Source organism: Oncorhynchus keta, chromosome 1, assembly GCF_023373465.1.
Source record: "Oncorhynchus keta strain PuntledgeMale-10-30-2019 chromosome 1, Oket_V2, whole genome shotgun sequence".
NCBI lineage: Eukaryota > Metazoa > Chordata > Actinopteri > Salmoniformes > Salmonidae > Oncorhynchus > Oncorhynchus keta.
The window spans coordinates 18,947,269-18,957,822 of record NC_068421.1 but is presented as its reverse complement, the minus strand read 5'-3'; positions in this window follow the sequence as shown (position 1 = coordinate 18,957,822).

Sequence of the window (10,554 nt, the reverse complement as noted above, 5' to 3'; positions counted from 1 at the left end):
GAAAACATATAACAAAATATGGCCTCATATTTTCATATGTTCTTTTTATAAGAAACATGAATGTGTTGAAAATCCCACATTGTTTGCATAGTCAATTTACACACGCTCTGACACACACACTTACCCCACCTTTTCACAGTGCCCAAATCCAGAACAAATTCAAGAAAGCATACAGTATTATGTAGAACTCCGTTCCATCTCATATTGATCAAATAAACAGCAAACCTGGTTTCAAAAAACAGATGAAGCAACACCTAGCGGCACAACGCCTCTCCCCTATCTGACCTAGATGTTGTGTGTATGTATTGACATGTAGGTTACTTGTGCCTTTACATTTTTTTCATGTAGTTCTGTCCTTGAGCTGTTCTTGTTTATTAATGTTCTGTATTATGTCATGTTTCATGTTTTGTGTGGATCCCAGGAAGAGTAGCTGCTGCTCTTGCAACAGCTAATGGGGATCCCAGTAAAATACCAAAAATGTAGATCTATTTTTTCCCCCACGCCACGTTGGGCCCAGGCCAGACAGACTGACTCTCTTCCTTCACTGAAATAAAAACTCTGAGGTCTCTGACCCTAAATTCTTACCAAATGTAGCATGCATCCACGTGTATCAACATTCCATCCCATCTCTTCACTGTTAATGCTATACGGAATCATACCCTCACTTTAACTCATACCCCAACCTTAATAACAATAACCCTTAACTAACTCTAACCTTAACATTTACATTAATCGTTTTAATATTAAACTTCAATGGGGTGACGTCATCCCGTTTACATTTTAGCATAAAAAAAATCATTGAGCACATGTATTTCCATTGTAATAAGTCAGCTCGGCTATCTTTTCAATATACTAGATAATCTTTGTCAACAGGCGATGAGAAAAATTCACGACTAAACACTGACCTCTGCTGACATGTTCGAGTTACTACACAACTACCTTTAATTTCCAGTTAGTGGCGGTGCCCGAAATCTGTCTTGCCTACTACTTAAACTAATCGTACCAGTGGCGGTCGGGACCCTTTACGATGAGGTAGGACGATTTTTTATTTTCCATGAGCATGGTCTTATTTATATTACATCATATTGGACAGTGGAGGCTGCTGAAGGGACTGTGGTCCTTCTGTAGCTCAGTTGGTAGAGCATGGTGCTTGTAACGCCAGGGTAGTGGGTTCGATTCCCGGGACCACCCATACGTAGAATGTATGCACACATGACTGTAAGTCACTTTGGATAAAAGCGTCTGCTAAATGGCATATATATATAGAACGGTGCATAATAATGGCCGGAATGGAGCAAATGGAATGGCATCAAACACATGGAAACCATTATGATTGATGTATTTGACACCATTCCACTGATGGTGCAGTAACACATTCAATACTGCCTTGCATTCTCTTGCCTGTATTTAGCTGATCTAGGGTGTAATCATTAGTCCAACAGTTACAAACAAGAGTTTCTACTGGGCAAATTTGGGTATGTTTATCCCCGTTTTGTTATTATTGCTTCCGTTTAAGAAACGTTTTTCAACAGAATTGTCCGAATGAATACACCCATTATCACAAGTAAACACAGTTCACTTTCATAGCAGCCACGTTGTATCGCATCTGCGTTTCTCCTCTTCTCACATTTTCCCTTTGTTTGTGGACAACATATCAGCTGTATGTGACCAGGCATAAAAACCTTTCCAAGCCAAACCATATCATATCCGCTACACATAGCCTACATCGTTGTCACTATATTAACTAAAGTGACGTCATAGTCAACCTACAATGCCTTTGGAAAGTATTCAGACCCCTTGACATTTTCCACATTTTGTTACGTTACAGCATTATTCTAAAATGTATTAAACTGTTTTCCCTCATCAATCTACACACAATACCCTATAACGACAAAGCAAAAACAGTCATTTTTGCACATGTAATAAAAATCAAAAATCAAAATATGACATTTACATAATTATTCAGACTTTTTACTTTGTACTTTGATGAAGCACCTTTAGCAGTGATTCCAGCCTCAACTCTTCATGAGTATGATGCTACAAGCTTGACATACCTGTATTTGTGCAGTTTCTCCCGTTACTCTCTGCAGATCCTTTCAAGCTCTGTCAGGATGGGTGGGGAGGATTGCTACACAGCTATTTTCAGGTCTCTCCAGAGATGTCCGATTGGGTTTAAGACCTGTCTCTGGTTGGGCCACTCAAGGACATTCTGAGACTTGTCCCGAAGCCACTCCTGCATTGTTGGCTGTATGCGTAGGGTCGTTGTCCTGTTGGAAGGTGAACCTTCACCCCAGTCTGAGGACCTGGGCACTATGGAGCAAATTTTCTTCAAGGAACTCTCTGTACTTTGCTCCGTTCATATTTTCCTCGATCTTGATTAGTCTCCCATTCCCTCCCGCTGAGAAACATCCCCACAGCATGATCTTGCCACCACCATGTTTCACCCTAGGGATGGTGCCAGGTTTCCTCCAGACGTGACGCTTGGCATTCAGGCCAAAAGTTAAATCTTGGTTTCATCAGAACAGAGAGTCTTTAGGTGCCTTTTGGCAAACTCCAAGAGTGCTGTCATGTGTATTTTACGGAGGAGTGGCTTCGGTCTGGCCACTCTACCATAAAGGCCTGATTGTTGTAGAGCTGCAGAGATGGCTGTCCTTCTAGAAGGTTCTCCCATCTCTACAGAGGAACTCTAGAGTTCTGTCAGTGACCATTGGGTTCTTGGTCACCTCCCTGACCAAGGCCCTTCTCCCCTGATGCTCAGTTTGGTCAGGTGGCCAGCTCTAGGAAGAGTCTTGGTGGTTCTAAATGTCTTCCATTTAAGAATGATGGAGGCCACTGTGTTCTTGGGGACTTTCAATGCTGAATACATTTCTTTGGTACCCATCCCCAGATCTGTGCCTCGACACAATCCTGTATCGGAGCTCTATGGACAATTCCTTCGACATCATGGCTTGGTTTTTGCTCTGACATGCACTATCAACTGTGGGACTTTATATAGACAGGTGTGTGCCTTTCCAAATAATTTCCAATCAATTGAATTTACCACAGTCAGCATTTCAATTCATCCCAAAGGTATTCGATGGGGTTGAGGTCAGGACTCTGTACAGGCCAGTCAACTTCTTCCACACCAATCTCAACAAAATATTTCTGTATGGATCTCACTTTGTGCCCATTGTCATTCTAAAACAGGAAGGGCCTTCCTAAAACGGTTGCCACAAAGTTTGAAGCACAGAAACGTCTACAATATCATTGTATGATGTAGCGTTAAGATTTCCCTTCACTGGAACTAAGGGGGAACTAAGGGGTCTAGCACGAACCATGAAAAACAGCCCCAGACCATTATTCCTCCTCCACTAAACTTTACAGTTTGTGCACTATGCATTCAGGCAGGTAGCGTTCTCCTAGCTGTTAATTAACTTCTGGGCCACATCCTGACTGATGGCAGCCCATTCTTGCATAATCAATGCTTGGAGTTTGTCAGAATTTGTGTGTTATTGTTTGTCCACCCGCCTCTTGAGGATTGACCACAAGTTGGGATTAAGGTCTGGGGAGTTTCCTGGCCATGGACCCAAAATATCAATGTTTTCTTCCTCGAGCCACTTAGTTATCACTTTTGCATTGTTCATCACCAAACTCTTCCTGGATGGTTGGGAGAAGTTGTTCTCTGAGGATGTGTTGGTACCATTCTTTATTCATGGCTGTGTTCTTAGGCACAATTGTGAGTGATCCCACTCCCTTGGTTGAGAAGCAACCCCACACATGAATGGTCTCAGGATGCTTTACTGTTGGCATGACACAGGACTGATGGTAGCGCTCACCTTGTCTTCTCCGGACAAGCTTTTTTCCAGATGCCCCAAACAATCGGAAAGGGGATTCATCAGAGAAAATGACTTTACCCCAGTCCTCAGCAGTCCAATCCCTGTACCTTTTGCAGAATATCAGTCTGTACCTGATGTTTTTCCTAGAGACACACCAGGCCATCCTCCAAAAGTCTTCGCCTCACTGTGCATGCAGATGCACTCACACCTGCCTGCTGCCATTCCTGAGCAAGATCTGTACTGGTGGTGCCACGATCTCGCAGCTGAATCAACTTTAGGAGACGGTCCTGGCGTTTGCTGGACTTTCTTGGGTGTCCTGAAGCCTTCTTCACAACATCGGAACCGCTCTCCTTGAAGTTCTTATTGATCCGATAAATGGTTGATTTAGGTGCAATCTTACTGGCAGCAAATCCTTGCCTGTGAAGCCCGTTTTGTGCAAAGCAATGATGACGGCATGTGTTTCCTTGCAGGTAAACATGTTTGACAGAGGAAGAACAATGATTCCAAGCACCACCCTCCTTTTTAAGATTCCAGTCTGTAATTCAAACTCAATCAGCATGACAGAGTGATCTCCAGCCTTGTCCTCGTCAACACTCACACCTGTGTTAACGATGTGATGTTAACGACATGATGTCAGCTGGTCCTTTTGTGGCAGGGCTGAAATGCACTGGATGTTTTTGGGGGATTCAGTTCATCTGCATGGCGAAGAGGGACTTTGCAATTAATTGCAATTCATCGGATCACTTTTCATAACATTCTGGAGTATGTGCAAATTGCCATCATACAAACTGAGGCAGCAGACTTTGTAAAAATTAATGTCATTCCAAAACTTTTGGCCACGACTGTACATTTGTATGTATAGTGTTGGTTAGAGGACGTCCTACAGAATTACTGTGTAAGTCTATGGAAGGTGGTGAGAACCATGAGCCTCTTTGTACCCAGAGGAGGACGGAAGCGGTCCTCTTCTACACCATGGTGCAGAGAACTGTTGAGGCTACTGTAGACCTTCATTGCAAAACAGTATGTTTGAATAAATTATTTGGTGACATTTTAATATATTTAGTATAGTTTAATAACTGTTTTATTATTATTATTATTAATGTTTCACAAAAAAATCAAAATAAATTCCCTGAGGAGGATGGTCCTCCCCTTCACCTCTGAGGAGCCCCCATTGAATCATATTAAGTAAAAATGAATGCAGAAAGCAACAAATAACAGCATTCTACTGAGAAGGCTTAATCTAATGCGCAAGTGCGTTGATTCCCGCCATTCATTCATTTTGGTACAACGCGCGTCCCCTCAGTTTATTATCAGCTGTTAATTAGCTCTTGTCAGACGAACGTGGGTTTTGAAATACTATCCTCTACCTCAGTAGTGTGCAGCGAATTCTACTAGAGGAAAAGCTGAAATGAGTATTACATCCTGGCATTTAAAACATACTACATTTGAGAAATTTCACATAGGTCTACTATAAAACATTTACAACACATGTAGCCTACTGGTATTTGGACACTGTCAATTTCATTGACCATGTATAACCACTAGATGGGAGTAGGAGACTGCATATCATCCAGAGGCCCTCTACTTCACACCCGACCTCCCAATGTGAGAAGAACCTCAGATTCTCTTCAAAGGCAGATGGATGTCAGTTATGAGTTTAGTTTATGCTGTTGTATCTCCCATAAGGTATGAATACTGCAGTGAGTGGTATGAATACTGCAGTGAGTGGTATGTGGTGTTACGGTATGCGTCTGTGTTGTGTGTGGTATGATATGAAGTAGACAAAGAAAGAACAAAAGCCAGTCCTCCCAGCTGCATCTCTCTTTTCTCTCCACTCCACCTCCTCCTACCCCTTCAATCATCTCAGCCTGCACCTGTGTGTTGTTCTCCTCTCTCTCTCCTCTTCCATCGTTCCCTGCCTAGACTACTAATACCTGGTTGGTCCTTATCAGAATGTCCCGCTTGACTTGGGCCATCTGTGCCAACCGGTGCTCTCCCTGCCAGCCGTTTGATGTTGATTAGCTCTCAGACAGACGGCTGGCCACTGGTTGGTTGATCTTCACCCACCGCCCGACTGACATAAAAGGGCCTTTTGCTTTGTAGTTTTGGGGGGGATAGCTGTGATATGTTAGTCCTTGAAGCTTACATGGTGTTCCAAGTCCCAACCCTGTCCCGTCGTTTTGGGATGTAGGGTAAGTTGGAGACGTGTCTGGTGTCGGTGATTCAGACGTCTTGCTTACCTTGTCAGATGTTAATGTCATTCGTACACAACACACACACAGTGCTGAGAAGTAAACAAAATATGATCATATAAAACAGTAGTGTCACAGAGGGCCCAGTGTTGGTTTTTCCTTTCAGTTAAGACCTAGACAACCAGGTGAGGGGAGGTGAGGGGAGTTCCTTACTAATTAGTGAACTTGATTCATCAATCAAGTACAAGGGTGGAGCGAAAACCTGCAGCCCTCCGTGATATAAACCATGGATGTGTGGTTTATGTGAGAGCTAACCATACTGTAATAAAGGGAGTGAGAGGGAGGCAGCACTTTAAACACTGTAATGGTTGGCTCTCCATGATGTTTTATCTCTTAAGGCCCAAAGCTTTAAGCGACACAGCGCTGCTGCCCCACAGAAGCATAGAACTGAATAAATCATTGAATTTCTCCCTCCTCTTCACTCTTCTTCTTCCTCTTCTACTCCATCTAACTTTCCCACCCATTCTCTCTCTTCCTTTTTATCCTTCTGTAGTTCTCCTCTTTGTCCACCTATTTTGCCTCCATCTCTCTTCCACCCCTTTCTTTTCTCTCCTACCCTTTCTTTTATTTCCTACCCTTTCTTTTCTCTCCTACCCTTTCTTTTCTTTCCTACCCTTTCTTTTCTCTCCTACCCTTTCTTTTCTTTCCTACCCTTTCTTTTCTCTCCTACCCTTTCTTTTCACTCCTACCCTTTCTTTTCTCTCCTACCCTTTCTTTTCTCTCCTACCCTTTCTTTTCACTCCTACCCTTTCTTTTCTCTCCTACCCTTTCTTTTCTTTCCTATCCTTTCTTTTCCCTCCTACCCTTTCTTTTCTCTCCTACCCTTTCTTTTCTCTCCTACCCTTTCTTTTCTTTCCTACCCTTTCTTTTCTCTCCTACCCTTTCTTTTCTTTCCTACCCTTTCTTTTCTCTCCTACCCTTTCTTTTCTCTCCTACCCTTTCTTTTCTTTCCTATCCTTTCTTTTCCCTCCTACCCTTTCTTTTCTCTCCTACCCTTTCTTTTCTCTCCTACCCTTTCTTTTCACTCCTACCCTTTCTTTTCTCTCCTACCCTTTCTTTTCTCTCCTACCATTTCTTTTCTCTCCTACCCTTTCTTTTCTTCCTCCTTTTATCTCTGGTTAAGTCCTCCGTCTCTTCCTCTGTGTGTGTTGTGTGGCCAGTGGTGACCCAGTTTAGTTTAGCTGAGGGGACATACACAGCCAGCTTTCTACATGTGTCACATTGTGTCAGGGCTGAGGCTGGGGCTGGGGCTCCTCTACTCTCTCCTCTACTCTGCTCTCATGTCCCACAGTGCTGTTTAAGGTAAATATTTGTATAGCCCTGCTGATCACAAGGACTGCTGGGATAGCACCTCCCCATGCAGGATGAAATATTAATATGACTTCCTCCTCGCTCTCTCTCTCTCTCTCGCTCTCCTTTACGCAACCTCTCTCTCCTTTACTAAACCTCTCTCTCCTTCACCCCTCTCTCTTTTACTTCCTCACTCTCACTCTCTTTCCTTCATAGTCCTATGTCTCTCCTTCGTCCCTCTCTTCCTCTCCTCTCTCTCCTCCATAGTCCTCTGTCTCTCCTTCACCCCTCTCTTCCACCCCTCTGCTCTCCTGCTACAGTTAATGTTGGTTTACTCTGCTCTCCTGCTACAGTTAATTTAGCTTTGCTCTCCTGCTACAGTTAATGTTAGTTTATTCTGCTCACCTGCTACAGTTAATGTTGGTTTACTCTGCTCTCCTGCTACAGTTAATGTTGGTTTACTCTGCTCTCCTGCTACAGTTAATGTTGCTCTGCTCTCCTGCTACAGTTAATGTTGCTTTGCTCTCCTGCTACTGTTAATGTTGGTTTATTCTGCTCTGCTGCTACAGTTAATGTTGGTTTACTCTGCTCTCCTGCTACAGTTAATGTTGGTTTACTCTGCTCTGCTGCTACAGTTAATGTTGGTTTACTCTGCTCTCCTGCTACAGTTAATGTTGGTTTACTCTGCTCTGCTGCTACAGTTAATGTTGGTTTACTCTGCTCTCCTGCTACAGTTAATGTTGGTTGACTCTGCTCTGCTGCTACAGTTAATGTTGGTTTACTCTGCTCTGCTGCTACAGTTAATGTTGGTTTACTCTGCTCTGCTGCTACAGTTAATGTTGGTTTACTCTGCTCTCCTGCTACAGTTAATGTTGGTTTACTCTGCTCTGCTGCTACAGTTAATTTTTGTTTACTCTGCTCTCCTGCTACAGTTAATGTTGGTTTACTCTGCTCTGCTGCTACAGTTAATGTTGGTTTACTCTGCTCTCCTGCTACAGTTAATGTTGCTCTGCTCTCCTGCTACAGTTAATGTTGCTTTGCTCTCCTGCTACAGTTAATGTTGGTTTATTCTGCTCTCCTGCTACAGTTAATGTTGGTTTACTCTGCTCTCCTGCTACAGTTAATGTTGGTTTACTCTGCTCTCCTGCTACAGTTAATGTTGGTTTACTCTGCTCTGCTGCTACAGTTAATGTTGGTTTATTCTGCTCTCCTGCTACAGTTAATGTTGGTTTACTCTGCTCTGCTGCTACAGTTAATGTTTCTGCTCTCCTGCTACAGTTAATGTTGGTTGACTCTGCTCTCCTGCTACAGTTAATTTTGGTTTACTCTGCTCTCCTGCTACAGTTAATGTTGGTTTCCTCTGCTCTCCTGCTACAGTTAATGTTGGTTTACTCTGCTCTCCTGCTACAGTTAATGTTGGTTTACTCTGCTCTCCTGCTACAGTTAATGTTGCTCTGCTCTCCTGCTACAGTTAATGTTCCTCTGCTCTCCTGCTACAGTTAATGTTGGTTTACTCTGCTCTCCTGCTACAGTTAATGTTGCTCTGCTCTCCTGCTACAGTTAATGTTGCTCTGCACTCCTGCTACAGTTAATGTTCCTTTGCTCTCCTGCTACAGTTAATGTTGGTTTATTCTGCTCACCTGCTACAGTTAGTGTTGGTTTACTCTGCTCTCCTGCTACAGTTAATGTTGGTTTACTCTGCTCTCCTGCTACAGTTAATGTTGGTTTACTCTGCTCTCCTGCTACAGTTAATGTTGGTTTACTCTGCTCACCTGCTACAGTTAATGTTGGTTTACTCTGCTCTGCTGCTACAGTTAATGTTGCTCTGCTCTCCTGCTACAGTTAATGTTGGTTGACTCTGCTCTCCTGCTACAGTTAACGTTGGTTTACTCTGCTCTGCTGCTACAGTTATTGTTGCTCTGCTTTCCTGCTACAGTTAATGTTGGTTGACTCTGCTCTCCTGCTACAGTAAATGTTGGTTTACTCTGCTCTCCTGCTACAGTTAATGTTGGTTTCCTCTGTTCTCCTGCTACAGTTAATGTTGCTCTGCTCTCCTGCTACAGTTAATGTTGCTTTGCTCTCCTGCTACTGTTAATGTTGGTTTATTCTGCTCTGCTGCTACAGTTAATGTTGGTTTACTCTGCTCTCCTGCTACAGTTAATGTTGGTTTACTCTGCTCTCCTGCTACAGTTAATGTTGGTTTACTCTGCTCTCCTGCTACAGTTAATGTTGGTTTACTCTGCTCTCCTGCTACAGTTAATGTTGGTTTACTCTGCTCTCCTGCTACAGTTAATGTTGGTTTACTCTGCTCTCCTGCTACAGTTAATGTTGGTTTACTCTGCTTAATGTTGGTTTACTCTGCTCTGCTGCTACAGTTAATGTTGGTTCCTGCTACAGTTAATGTTGGTTGACTCAGCTCTCCTGCTACAGTTAATGTTGGTTTACTCTGCTCTCCTGCTACAGTTAATGTTGGTTTACTCTGCTCTCCTGCTACAGTTAATGTTGGTTTACTCTGCTCTGCTGCTACAGTTAATGTTGGTTTACTCTGCTCTCCTGCTACAGTTAATGTTGGTTTACTCTGCTCTCCTGCTACAGTTAATGTTGGTTTACTCTGCTCTCCTGCTACAGTTAATGTTGGTTTACTCTGCTCTGCTGCTACAGTTAATGTTGCTCTGCTCTCCTGCTACAGTTAATGTTGGTTGACTCTGCTCTCCTGCTACAGTTAATGTTGGTTTACTCTGCTCTCCTGCTACAGTTAATGTTGGTTTATTCTCCTGCTACAGTTAATGTTGGTTTACTCTGCTCTCCTGCTACAGTTAATGTTGGTTTACTCTGCTCTCCTGCTACAGTTAATGTTGGTTTACTCTGCTCTCCTGCTACAGTTAATGTTGGTTTACTCTGCTCTGCTGCTACAGTTAATGTTGGTTTACTCTGCTCTCCTGCTAAAGTTAATGTTGCTCTGCTCTCCTGCTACAGTTAATGTTGCTTTGCTCTCCTGCTATAGTTAATGTTGATTTATTCTGCTCTCCTGTTACAGTTAATGTCGGTTTACTCTGCTCTCCTGCTACAGTTAATGTTGGTTGACTCTGCTCACCTGCTACAGTTAACGTTGGTTTACTCTGTTCACCTGCTACAGTCAATGTTGGTTTTCTCTGCTCTCCTGCTACAGTTAATGTTGGTTTACTCTGTTCTCCTGC